Genomic DNA, 15,336 nt, shown 5'->3' on the forward strand with positions numbered 1-15,336 from the left:
TCTGTAAAAATGTCCATTTTCAGATTTATTAATAATAGGTGAAGCTGTGAAGCTTTTGGCACCATTTCTGGCATACCCGATTTGGGGTTTCTTGAGAAATTTGGAGGATCTTTGTGATAGCAGTTGTTTGATTTTGAAAATCTGATTAGAGGTGTGAAATACCATATCAAATCAGAAAAGGGGACATTTCAGACTCTAATTGTATGATAACTTTTCATACCTTTCTCATAATATTGCATCTCACTCTAAAGAGTGATCTTCTTTTCTTTGGCTCTCCATTGATTGGTTCATTAATGAAGATCCTCTTTATCACCAAGTTCTCCCAACTTTCAGAATCTAACAAGATATCAACTGACTTTACACTTGAAGCATCATCATGGATGTAGGCTATCTTATTTTCTCCTTGTGATGCTAATCCCTTTTCAGGACACCTATAGGCAGGATGCCCAAGTTGCTGACAATCGTAACATTTCATTGTAGTATAGTAGTATGGTCCCCTTCTTCTTGGTGATTTACTCAGCCTATACCTATGTTTGAACCACCTCTTTGACTAGTTTCTCCACTTTTTCTAGTCAGCTTGGACTTACCTTGGGATCTTCCTTCATTGCTTGTACCTCTATAGCTTCATCTTTGTCCTCTACCATCTCTACCTTTCCCTCTATTCTTTGAGGTATGATGTTGCTTTCTTTTTCCTTTCTCTTTGACCTATAAAATCATTTGATAGCATTTGTGGACTATTTTAGGAGTTGCAAGGCTCATGTTTTCTTAGATAGACCACTTGAGTCCATTCAAATATCTTGCAATTCTGATGTTTTCATCTTCTACCACCTTGGACCTCAAGCATAACTTTTGTCACTCTTCATTATAAGATTGCATATCTATGTATTTTTGCCTCTGATTTTGTCTACTCCTATGTAGTTGTATTTCATAATCTTCAAGAATGTATGCTTGTCTAATCTTGGTCACCATTCCTTTCCAAGTTAAAATGGGAATTTTTCCATCTTTTTTATTCTCTATTTGAACAAACTTCCACTATGTTAGAGAAATACCTCTTAACTTTGAACTTTCCACCTTGACATTTTGAGCATTATAGACACCATCACATTCAAAATAGTTCTCCATTCCTTCAATCCATTTTTTGATGAGGTCTCGATCCATCTTTCTACTCAATAAAAGAATGCCTTCCAAGGATTTTCTATTTGTTTCCTTTATTGCATTCAAGAAAAGTTCTTCTTGTAGAATAGGGTCTAGTGTTGGAGTTTCTTCTTCCAACACAACCTCTTTCTCTTTGGCTTCCTTCTCTTCTTTCTACTCTATCCTATCCTTTACTTTATCTTTTGTGTCTTTGACCTCACTCAACAACTATTAAAGTTGTGCCAATTTCCACTTCTTGCTATCTGTCAGGCTCTCATACTAGATGAAGAGCATTCAAAGTTTTTAACAAAACTGGGTATTTTTTACCATTATTCTCAACCACTTTAGGTTCATATAAGGAGTCCCAACACCTTTTAATTTGATCCTTTCACATCTTAAAATATCTTACTATGGTTAAGTTTCTACCCAATTTCACCCTTTTGCCCCAAAACAGGGCTACAAGGAAGAGCCCCAATTAGCCTTATTTCACCTACAAAATAGGGATTTTCTCAATTTTCTTGAACTAAACATTTCTAGGTGTCTTCATGGACCTCATTTAATTTTGTGAGGGCTTTAAGATTTTCTAGTTTTTAGGCCCTAGAATGGTCGTACAGTGCCAATACTGAAATTGAGGGTTTTTAAGGGTTTAGTAGGCCAACATACTATTTGGTCTTATTAAGTGCCAAGATGGATTGTTGGAACCTTATACTTCCACCCAAGTTGTCTCTTAATAGTCCTTTTTAATATCCAGATTCAACTTTTTAAGGTGCTCCATCTCCCTACAAGAAACAAGCTCTACAACAACACTATTCTCAAATCGAGCATGCTTTAGGTTGCCTAGCTCAAGAGCATATAAATTATTGATAGAATTTTGAAGGGCCCTTATTTTTACACAATATAGTACATTGAGTGTACTCAGTATCAAAAATAGGTTATACAATTCCAACTGTGGGATATTGAATTACAATATTATTCCTAGAAACTGCTAAAAATAGGACAACAAACTATCTGAAGCAAAAATATTTTTAATAGTATCAACAAAAAGACTTTCAAAGAAAAATTCCTGAAGAATAAAAAATTCTAATTAACCATATCTATGATTCCATTAGGCACAAAAATGAAGAACAATGTCAAAAACATCGTAAAACTCAAAAAATTTGTATTTTTCCCTTCAAAATATGATGCTACAACACTTGTCCATACAAATCACAATTCCTTATCTCTCTTTTAGGGTTTGGAAGGTATATACATTTGTTAATAGGTCCTTCTCGTTACTATTATGGCTTTTATCAACCTTCTCCTTATGTTTTAAGATAAATTGCCATTTTCCTTGCTAAATCAGCATTCTTGCAAAAATTGCAAAATTGCAATATAGCAACTTTTGAAATTTGTCTTGCTTGCTCTTTGTAAGACCTTGAACTTGTAATTTCAGCTATCCCTTAGTAGTTCCATGCTAGGGACCCTTCCCTAATATAATGATTCATCCCTTAGATTACTCATAACCCTTTCGTAAGGTATATCTTTCTTTTTAGGCCATTTCTTACTCTTCTAAAGACATTTTTACTTCCTACACCCTAGCTATGACACCTAGGTCCAATGATCCTTATTACTACTTAAAAAATCTCTCTTGGAGCGTAACACAACAAAAATGAAAGGTGAGGGCCCTATGTTTCAAGGTGCCCTTCCACCAATTCTCTAAGCCTTGGTCAAAAAAGATGTTTTGAGCTTTTGGGGGGTTTTGTATTATGTTCAGATATCTATAATCAAATTTTTAGTCACAATATTACATCCACCATTATCAAAGAAAAACACCCTTTCATCTTCATTTTAAAGGGCTATTCTTCTTTATTTTATTTCAACTCATAATTTTAATATCATAATTTTATATCTTAATTAGGCTGATTATATAGATTTTACATCTAGATTTAAATTACTTATTCAATTAGTTTAATTTGACAACATATTGTCACACACAAGACAAAAATTACTCCATGTATTGCATTCCTTTCAATGACTCAAATTTAGTATTGTGTCCCTTCCTTAATTTATTCCTTACTAATCTACCTTATGTTCAAGAAGAAATCATAAGTATAGATTCTCAAGCCCTACACATAAATTTAAAATTTTTGCCATGAAAAATGAAGGCCTATGTCCTATTAAATCACTGTAATTTTTCCCCCAAACATAGACACTAAATTTACTTCAACATTTTATTTACACCATTGCAATTTATTTAATTTATTGGAGGATATACATGGGGTGAGATACAAAAGGAATGGATTCCACATTTTTTTTAATTCCTATTGTGCCAATGTCTTGTGAAACAAGGTGCACAGGTAAGTGGTCTTTCCCATATTAGTGGTTGTATTTTTTATTTTTTGATCAAATCAATAAAATATGTCCTCTACATAATTTTGACTTTCTTTGAATATTTTATTTTCATTTTTATTTTTTAGTTTTTAGTTTTGGAGAAGCATGTATAAGATGCTATGTTAAAATCATGTATGCTAGGAAATAATATTAAAAAATACATCGTTTGATATAATTTTTAAGAGTTTTAAACTTTATAGTTTTAACGTAACTATTTTTTCAATAAAATACTTTTTTTCCTCTTTTTTGAGGAAAATGTTTGATTTAACTACACCATAGAAAGTGGTTGTAATTGTAGGTATATCAAAAAATTGAGGAAAGTATAATGATACTAAGGCAAGAACCTTAGTACCCTCAAAATATATAATTCGTCAAGATCCCAAAATTAGTCGAAAGATAGATAACTCAAGACGATCATGAACTTAGATTTAAAAAAATTGTACAAAAATTCATTTTGATGGCGTGATTTCAATAAAGATGGATAGGAACTAAAAAAAATAGATATTGATACAATGTAAGAGTGAAATCTTGAGATATAATTCTATGTTGATATTATTTAACTCAAATACCCTATTCTACTCATGGACTTTATATCTATGTTGGAATTCTAAACATAACCACCTAATGATCAAACAATAAGATAAAAGCAACTTCTGCAAGGAAATTATCAAGAATTTAATTTTATCTTGTATCAAGAACAAAATGTAACAAGATGTATCATGAATGAATGAGTACATAAATGAGTGTTGTGTTATTCAATCTTTTCCTAATATTGTGGCAAGAAAAACAAGGGCCTTTGAGGATAAACTTCAAGAGTACTCAAATTAGATTAGTGCAAACTAAAATCTATGTAGTGGTACCAGAAATAAACCAAGGTCCTTTTAAATGTGTATACTAAAGGATGTCTTCTAATTGGTTGTTGATGTTGGAATCTATGAAGCCTAGAAATATGGAAGGCATAGGTAAAGATTGACCTATGAGGTTAAAATTTACTCCTAGTTGAGGCCATCTTTGTTGAAGTTTATGACAATTCATACCCAATTTCTACAGAGTATAGAAAATGTGAAGTTGCATGGAAATATAAATAACAATATTTGAAGTTCCAAATTTGTCAATTACAAAGTGCATGAAATTTCTTATACACAAACAAGACATAAAATTTTAGGTTAGTAGGATCTTTCCTTTTTCAAGGCCCCATTCAAGAAATAGGCATACATGAGAAATCCTATGGAACTAAGAGAAACTTAAATATTCATCTTACTTGTTGAGCCTCTATGCATGGCTTTCAACCCTTTATTCAAATATACATATGAATTCTTGTACTTATAATTTATGTATAATGTATCATTTCTACATAAGTGCAATAGATCTACAAGTTCTAAATCATAGAGTCATGGATGTAAGTAAGCTTTCTAATTAAAGAATAGATGAATAATGAATGTGTGGGAATCTGATAAAGTCTTAAGATCTCTTTCTATATTGATTTTGGGCATCAAAATTGAAAGGGTTTACTAGCACTAGATGGGAAATGATTAAAAAACTCTAAAAGGGGCCCATGGTCTTGAGGAAAACCACCTAAGGTTGAGGTCAACCTAATGTCAAACCAAGAGCTATCTTGCATCAAGAAATAGTTTGAAAGGAATATAAATTTGATGATAAAATATCAATTCAAGCATAAATACATCCATGTTCTTGGAAATCACTAAAATAGATCCTTAGAAGTATCTAAGCTTCAAAATCAATTTTGCTAACATTTTAAGACAATATATTTAGCCTTTTCTTAGGAGGTATTATCAGATAAAAAATCACATTCATGATAAAGTAGTTCAAATGCCTAAGATGATCTTACCAAAATGAAGGAGATGAAAAAACCATCAAGCCCTCAAAAGACTTGATTCAATGTCAAATCCAAATCTATGACAAGAGAAGCATAGCTTAGAAAAAAGGAGGGGTGTTTTATTACCTCATCCTAGAAAAAATATGTTTCTTATCATGAATGATATATAATGACATGCTACAAAAATATATGGAATTAATAGTCTAGAAGGTCTTCTTCACATGCTAGTTAAACCATCAAGGATTCATCCTTAACAATTTATTTTTCCAAAAGAGGAATTTAACAAAAGGAAATCCATCAATAAGGATATATTTTTGCTTAGGAAATCAAAATATGTAGATCTTGGAATTAGTCATTAACAAATTATTATTAATCCAGAAAGGGATACAAAATGTGGGTATTGAGACTAAATAGACTATTAGTTACCAAAAATGTATAATATCATCAAATATAGTACATCCATGTAGAATATGAGTGGAACATATGCCCCCACATTAAATAAATTCTAAATTTGTTAATAGGAGAAATTTCATTCATAGAGCATACATTCATCCAGTAAAGGTGTTTCCTCTATCAAATGATCCCAATAAAGGAAACATCAAGGGATATGACTATTGAAAATATAAGAGGAGTAACTAAGAGGGGAGGGGTGAATCAGCTACAACAAAAAATAAATCCTAGATGCCTTAGATGCCAATATAAATCAAACTTTGTGAAAATTAAACTCTAATAAAACTCAACAAACACACAGGCAAAATGTTGTAACTTGGTAAACATTGAAATAAATCCACAAATGCTTAACATGAAAATATTAAGATATTATCTATTATTAATTGTACTTTAACTTAGTTACATACACATAAAATAAATAGCATTAACACAATTGAGACCAAGATTTCATGTGGAAACCCAATTTGGGAAAAATCACCAATTGCAACTGGATATCAATTTTCACTCTTCTAAAGTGAGCCTTGTTAGGAGCCAACCTTGTTAAAAGTTACAAAACACACTATTAGAGTATTTAATCACCCTATTAGGAGTGGCCTTATTAGAGGTCTTTGGACACTTCAATAAAAATGCCACATTATTTAGAGGATTTAGAAATAATTGTTAAGACAACTTTGTTAAGAGTTTTAGATCATTGATACAATGGTTAGAGAGTAACAATGGGATGACCTTATTTCTAATATAATTGAATTGTTGATTAAAGATCTCAATTCTGGCTTGTATACTTGATCCTTCCTAATCAAATGTATCTTTACAGCTCAACAAAGACATTCTACTTATCCTTCTAATTTTCTTCCTTGAAGCATCATCAAATCTTCAATAATGTTCCACATATTCAATCCTCTACTTGATCTTATATTTTTGTTTTACACATTTTTCACGTCAGGCTGAATATAACTTAGAATAATTAATATTCATCTTCTCAATTGGATGGAACCAACTTGAACTAATCAATTAAACTCAATTTACCAAAACAAGAAAATTCTTCATTGGATGACTCTACTCGGTAGATAATAAATCAAAGAAATTTTTCTATTTTAACTAAGTGCACTTGGTTAACACTACATATTCACAAGGTTCCTTTGGTAACCAAGTGATCTTAGTTAACATTGCCTCCATTCAAAATTTCCTTCATTAATTGAGTGATCTCAGTTAACACTCAACTTCTACAAACTTTTCTTTGTCACCCGAGTGAACTCAATAGACACTATCTTCTGAACTAGACAAACTTTGGAATTGTTCATAAATATAGAAAACTATCTTCAATTCCTAAGTGAGCTTGGCATACACTAAATGGAAATGATATGACATTTTGTGTAATGTCAAAGATAATACACAGTTAATCAATTGTTTCCAATGCTCTCCCTCTTTGGCATTGATGGGAACATAATATGTCATAATGTAATGAAATTTTAGATGAAGAATCAAACAAGTTTCATTATAATTCTCATCGATGAGGACTCCATCTACTAGTGTGAACTCCCTTTTCCTTGAATTTCTCCCTTTGTTAACAAAAATCTATCTTCAACATCTTCTTTTGATAGAAAAATCTATCTTTGGTATTATATCAAGTTCATTTTCCCTCATTAACATCTCTTTCTCTTATCTTTATAAATTCTCTATGAGATATGATAGTAAACTTATCCCTCTTTGACATCTCATGTCAAAGACAACATTTAATAAATATCAATGTACTTTATGTAATAATTCATTTGCAATGTGTCATTGGAAATACTCCATCAACTAACTAATCTTCAACATGCTCTGGTTGATGCATCACTAAAATTCATTTAGTGAGCATCAAATAGGGGAATGATCCATAACTTACCTCTCAGATATAGAAATTCATCCTTAAGTAATGCCTTAGTGAATATATTTGTAATTTTTTCTTTAATATTCACATATTCCTATTTTACCTCTTTATCTTGTATCAATTCTCTTAAAAAATGATATTATATAGCAATGTGTTTTGTTTTGGTATGCATCATAGGATTCATTGATATATTGATTACACTAGTGTTATCATAGTATATAAGCACTAAATCATTGATCTCTATCTTCATACCTGCCAACAATTTCTTGAACCAAACAATATTATAATAGTCAACTACTAATGCCACATATTTTGCATCTGTTGTGGATTTAGAAATGTAATTATGCTTCTTGCTTGTCCAAGAAACTAGTCTTTTACCAAGAAAGAATTATCTAAAATTTGAGTTCTTTTTTTCATCAACACTTCCTATTCAACCAACATTTGTAAATAATTTCAAATTCAAATTGCCTTCTTTCTTATACCATAAACCATATTCTTCAGTACCTTTTAGGTATCTCATGATTCTTTTGATTGCTATCATGTGAATTTCTATGGGATTTTCCAAAAATCTTACCAACATTCCAACTACTAATAAAATATTAGACCTTGTATGCACTACATACAATAATTTTCCAATCATTGATTAGTATTTAGTTTGATCCACTTCCTTGGAATCATCATTTTTTGAAAGCCTATGTCCAATAGAGATAGGTGTTCAAACTAGTCTTGAATCTTCCATTCCAAACTTCTTTAGTATCTCCTTGATATATTTAGATTGAGTGTAGATACCATATTTATTCTACTAGATTTTCAATACAAAAAAGAATTTTATCTCACCAAATATAGACATCTCAAATTCTTTACTCATTTCTTCTAAAAATACTTTTCATAAGTCATTATTTCCTGCAAATAAAGTGTCATCCACAAATATTTATGCCAACACAATCTTCTTATCTGGTCCTTCTCTGACATATAGACTATCATTATCATTTGTTCTTTGAAAACCAATCTTTATCAAGTAGTTATGAAGTCTTTCATACCAAGCTTTGGGAGCTTGCTTGAGATTATAAAATGCTTTATGTAATTTGCAAACCATATCTCTTTTTCTTGGATCTACTAAACCTTCAAATTTCTCTATGTAGACTTCCTCACCAAAAATTCCATTTAAGAATGTTGATTTTACATCCATTTTATAAACTTTAAACAATTTGTGAGTTGCATATGCTAGTAAGGTTCTAACACCTTCTAATCTTGCAACAAGAGAAAAAGCTTCATCATAATCAATACCTTTTTCTTGAGAATAACCTTTACATGCTAACCTTTCTTTGTTTCTAGAAACTTCTTCATCTTCATTTTACTTACTTCCAAATACCCACTTTGTGCCAATTACATTATTATCCTTGAGACTTGGAACAAGAGTCCAAGTCTTATTCTTATCTATCTATTTTATTTATTTATTAATAGATTTAATCCAACTTTCATTATCCAAAGCATCTTTAACATTTCTAGGTTAAAATTTAACAAGCAACCATGTACCTTTAAATTTGTTTCTTGTCATTGTTCCATTTGACTTGTCTCCAATGATCTGTTCAAGTGCATGATGCCTTCTAACATATATTTCTAATATAGTTACTTTAGATTTGGAGTTTCTTCCATTGACCTCTTCATGATCTTCTATATTAAGCTCAAGTCCTACTATCCATGACTTGTATCCATCAAACTTAGATTTTTCTAGCACCAACTCAATAGGTTTTGACTATGACTTGTGTCCTTTAGACTATGACTTGAGTCCTTAGAATATGGCTCAAGTTGCAATGATTAATACTCCATAGACTTTGGAGATCTTGGGGACTAAGGAGGTGAGGCCTCCTGACTTCCAAATAGATTTTGCACTATATCAAGTTCAAATTAAACAAATCCTTTGTAATCCTTAGGTTCTTTTTTGCTCTCTTCTTCTCTCTTTTCTGCAAACTCATCAATTTTCACATCAGAGTTTCTATGATTTTATGAGTAGACAAAATCAAACATTTGTATGCCTCACTTTTGGAGGAGTATCCTATGAATATTCCTTCATCACCTTTAACATCAATTTTACCTTTCCTAGAATCCTTAAAGATATAACATTTGCTACAATTCTTTCAAGTAATTTACATTGGGTTTGTAGCATAACATAGTTCATAAGGAGTTTGATTTGAGTCTTTCTTCAATTGTACTCTATTCAGGGTATGCACTATGGTACTAATTGCTTCCTTTTAGTATTTGATTACAACATTCTTTTATATCATCAATGTTCTTGCACAATCCATGATGGATTTGTTCCTTTTTTTAGCTATAGCATTCTATTATGGTATACTAAGAGTTCATACCTATCTTTTAATTCCTTTTTTAATACAAAATCCATTAAAGTCATTTGAAATGTATTTACCACCTCTGTCTAATCTCAAACATTTTAGTTTCTTTCTAGTTACCTTTTGTACTCTTTTAAGATACCACTTAAATTTTTGAAATGCTTCAGACTTTTATTTTTAGATACATTACATTCATCATTCTAGAATAATCATTAAAAAAAATAAAAATGAAGAATTTATCTCTAGTGTAACTCTCTATTCCAATAGTTCACAATAATTATGTATTTACAAGCTCTAAGACTTCTTTAGAATGATAGTTCTTGCTTTTGAATCTAGTTTTTCCCATCTTACCAATTTGAAATTTTTTGCATAGACCCATATCAGGTTTCCTCAAGCTAGGAATACCTTTTACTCTTTTGTTTTTTCTTATTTTGACTAGAATATCAAATTTCACATGACATAATCTTTTGTGCCATAACTAGCTTTCTTCTACTTGAGAAATAAAACATGAACTTTCACTGAGATCTAGATAGAATTTATTACCATTTGTTTGTTTGCATGACCCAACTGGAATTCCTTTTCCATCCTACAATTTGGCTTTACCATTCATGAATTCTACCTTGAATCCAATGTTATTCAACTATGCCATACTCAGTAGATTATGCTTTAGTCCTTCAACCCAATAAACACTATCACATCTAAGTTCATTGGTTAATGAGATATAACCTTTTCCCTTTATGTAACAAGGTTCATTATTTTGAAATCTCACACTACCACCACCATAACGTTCCACATGTTAAAACTTTGTTTTGTCTCCATTCTTATGATGTGAGAGACCACTATCAATAATCCATGTATCATTTTTCTTAACATGAGTGATAAGTGCCATATTTTTTCCTTCATCATCAAATTAATATTTTATAGCGATATATACCATTTCATCTTCACTATTATCAGAATCTTTAGCCATAAAACAAGATTTCTTACCTTTGTCCTCATATTCTTTTAGTTCTAGAATTTCTTCTGGCATTTGAATTTATTATTTTTCTTTTCTTTTCTACATTCTTTTTTGGGATGTTATTGAGCAATGTGACCAACTTCTTCCCAAGAAAAATAGATTAGAGAAATCTTACCTTTGTACTTTCCTTTGCCTTTGGAATATTTCCTTGTAGGTAGGGCTTCAACAACTTCAAGATCCTTGTTTGAACTTTCTTCCTCTTCTTCACTTTCTGATTGATTGGCTTTTGATTTCTTACCATTTTTCTTGAGTGAAATCTTGGCCTCAAATGAAAACTCAATACCTTTCAAACTAAGGACATAGTTATCATAGTTATCCAACTCAAAAGTTGTCAATCTTCTGACTAGAACATCCAAAGTTTTATTTCTATTTGTATCACATTTCATCTCTTGAATAGAACATACTATAATTTGATAAATAGGAAGAAGGGTTTTGAGTACCTTGCTTACAACTATTTTTTCATCAATGTCTTCTCTGAATGATTTGATTGCACCCACATGTGCTTTAATCTGCTCAACATATGTTGTAATTTTTGAAATTGTACTCTAAAACTTTTGGCTTTAGCCCTTATTATATTATTATCTCCTCCAAAGATGGCTTTTAGTTTGATCCATATATCATAAGCTAAACTGCAACTTTTGATTTCATCAAATTCAATATAATTAAGAGCATAAGCAATGTCAATCATCACAATTGTGGTTTTTCTTTTCAGCAATTTCTTCAACTGATAATTTTCCAACAAGAGTCTTGTATTCAATATCAAGATAATTACAACCTAAATCACTAATAGTGGCCAAATGTAACCTCATAAGGCCTTTCCATGCTGCAAAGTTTCTTTGTTCAACTTGGGAGTCTCTCTTCGATAAAACATCCTAATCTTTATCTTAGGTCTTTGAAACCTTCTCTAAAAGCACCAAAAGATTTAAAACCAATTGTTGGAAATATAAGAGGAGTAACTAAGATGTAAGGGGTGAATCAATTACCATAAAAATAAGTCCCAGATCCCTTACATGTCAATATAAATCAAACTCTATGAAAATTGAACTCTATCGAAACTTGACAAACACACAGGCAAAATGTTGTGACTTCATCGACACTGAAATAAATTGGCAAATTCTTAACATGGAAATCTTAATATATTATATGTGGTTAATCTTAATTTAACTTAGTTTCGTACATATAAAATAAATAGCATGAACATAATTGACACAAAGATTTAACGTGAAAATCCAATTTGGGAAAAACCACCAATTGCAACTAGTTACTAATTTTAACTCTTATGAAGTGAGTCATGGTAGGATCCAATGCTACTAAAGGTTACAAAACACATTTTCTAGGTTTCACCATCTTAGAGGATTTAATTACCCTTTTAGAATTGGCCTTGTTAGAGATCTTTAGATACTTCAATAGAAATGCCACCTTGTTGAAAGGATTTACAAATAGTTATTAAAATAACTCTGTTTAGAGATTTAGATCATTGCTACAATGGTTAAAGAGTAACAATTGGAGGACTTGATTTTTGATGCAATTGAATTGTTAATTATAGATCTCAATTCTAGCTTGTATACTTGATCCTTCAAGTATACAATCAAATTTTCAATTGTGTTCCACACATTCAATCCTCAATTTGACCTTATATGTATCATACACATTTGTCAAGCGATCTTGAATACAACTTAGAATAATTAATATGCATCTCAGTAGTTGAATATAACCAGAAAACAAATCAATTGAACTCAATATGCCAAAACAAGATAATCCTTTGTTAGATGAACTTGCACGGTAGATACTAACTCAAACCAATTTTCATGTGTTAACCAAGTGAGCTCAATTAACACTGGTTCCATCCAAAATTTCCATCATTAGCTGAGTGAGCTTGGTTAATGCTCAACTTCTTCAAACTTTTCTTTATCACCATAGTGAACTCTATAGATACTATGTTCTAAACTAGGAAAAGTCTGGAATGCTTGGTAGACACAGAAAACTATCTTCAATTCCTTAGTGATCTCAACATACACTAACTAAAAATGATATGAAAGTTTGTGTAAAATCAAAGGCAATTCACAATTAATCATTTTTTTACAACAATGACAACATGATGAAAAGAGAGCACAAGAGGGATCTACCAAGTCTAGAGTCAATATGATCATGTGACAATTCATGTAATAATATGTTCAAATGAAATATAATAATTCCTTAAATAAAGTATAACTCTTACACAATGGAAGGAAGATGTATAAGATTTAAAGTAGACTATTTTTGGGATGAAATCATATAAAATAGAAAGTATTAGGTTTTGACATCTTACATCATCCCAAGTAGAGTACTGAATAAGAAGAAAATAGGACCCATCCTCAACCCAAATTCCCAAAAGGCATCATCCAATTTGATTAACCACAAGGAAGTGATCAATGCACAAATGGATCAAGCAATTGAGAATGTGAAGAAAAGAATAGATCCTATGGTCTTTCTATTTGAAAAGTATGTGCTTAAATCTTAAATAGATCAAAGACAAATACTAACCTTGAAGTAGCATCAATTTGGAAAATGTTGATTTCTAATGTTTATGTATAGTTTTAAGGATCTCTGCAACCTATTTTGGACTAGAAATGTCAAGGCAGAGAAAACCTAGAAAAAATTTGTCTTCATGAAGGGAGATCGACCTTGACCCAAATAGAGGGGCACAATCCTACCCTAGGGCACAATTGTACACCAAAAATGTGACCTTGACCTTCATTTCTATGATGTAATTTTTGTTTGTGGATCCCATAAGATTAATGAAAAGCATATCTGAATCTGTACTTTAATTTTCTACCATGTATGTTTATCTGCAAGAAAAAGGTTTTTGTTGTTTGGATAGGGAGTTTTCCTTGGTCAAATCCTTGTTTGGAATCAACCTTGAAATGTAATTGAAATTTCAATATATATAAATAAAGTAAATGGAACTATTCAATTTGCTTATGTTCAGATCCTTGATCCCACAAGTATGAATGGTCCAAATGAATGTAGGAATGTATGTAGGATGTCTCAAATCAACAGCATTAGATCTTCAATGCCAACCTTGAATGTCTCTTTCCATATGAAAGGGCTTGGATGAATCTAGATGGAGAAATATTCAACAAGAGGGCCCCATAGAGATTGAATCCTTCAATAGCTAACAATGAACCTCCTTGATGAATTGCATCTTGAATGCTTCAATACTTGAATGCTTAGTAGATTTTCACATCATAGAATAATGGATGTATTCAGGTAATAGTCTAGCTAATATCACAATATGTCTTATGCATTAGAGAAAATGAGAGGAGCAGGCTTCCTTATATGGAGATCTAGGTCCCAAACTCCTAGAGAAGGCTAACGTGGGAGAATTAAATCCGAAATAATGTTAACCCCTAGAAATGGACCTAGATTAAATGTAATTTAGGAGTCTACCATGTTAGAATTCTTTAGAATAACTGAGAGGAGGGGTGAATCAGTTATTCAAGGTCCAAATGCCCTATTAATACCCTTTCCATATATTCAAACTTAAATTAGTCATATAAGCAAATTACTGTAAATCAACATGCAAAGATAAAACATTCAAGATCAACACATGACACAATGATTTACGTGGAAGCCCAATTCGGGAAAAACCACCAATAACATGTTACTTGATTCTCACTCTTCTGAAGTGATGCCCTATTAAAAGCCTTCCCTATTAAAGTCTTACAATACACTGTTAAATGTGACCTTGTTAGAGGATTTCACCAAACTGTTAGGAATGGGCCTAGTTAAAGGTCTTAAGAACATCCACTTGGAATGTCACCCTGTTAAAAGATTTATCTAGTGGCTATTAAAGCAACCTAAGTCCATAGGATTTATCATACTGTTACAATTGCTAGAAAGTAATGATAATGGTCTTTTGATCTGATATAACTTACACCATACTCTGCAGATTTCAGATCACTCTTTTAGTTCAATCCTTATGCTTAGCTTCAATCACTTTAGCTCTGACTGCGTGTTTCCCTCTCAAGCTTTGTCTCCTTGAGTCTTCCAACTCATTTTTCCAATGCAATCATCCTTGAGGTCATTTATTAAACAGAGTTTCTGTGCTTTCTTCTCCCTTAGCACATTCTTCAGCATTTCATGCTTTTATGCTTGACTACGGCTCTCTCTCACACTATCCCCTCTATTCCACTCTCTTCCACACTATTTTTTTTTCATTAACTTATGTCTTCTTATATACAAGTCTGATTTTCCTTTGTCGCTCAATTCTCCGTCTCTAATTTTAGGGTTTCAAAAATGGATTAGGTAGGATACAATGTATCTACCC

Source organism: Cupressus sempervirens, chromosome 7 (assembly GCF_028749045.1).
Source record: "Cupressus sempervirens isolate cs-2001-9-10 chromosome 7, ASM2874904v1, whole genome shotgun sequence".
Classification (NCBI taxonomy): Eukaryota; Viridiplantae; Streptophyta; class Pinopsida; order Cupressales; family Cupressaceae; genus Cupressus; species Cupressus sempervirens.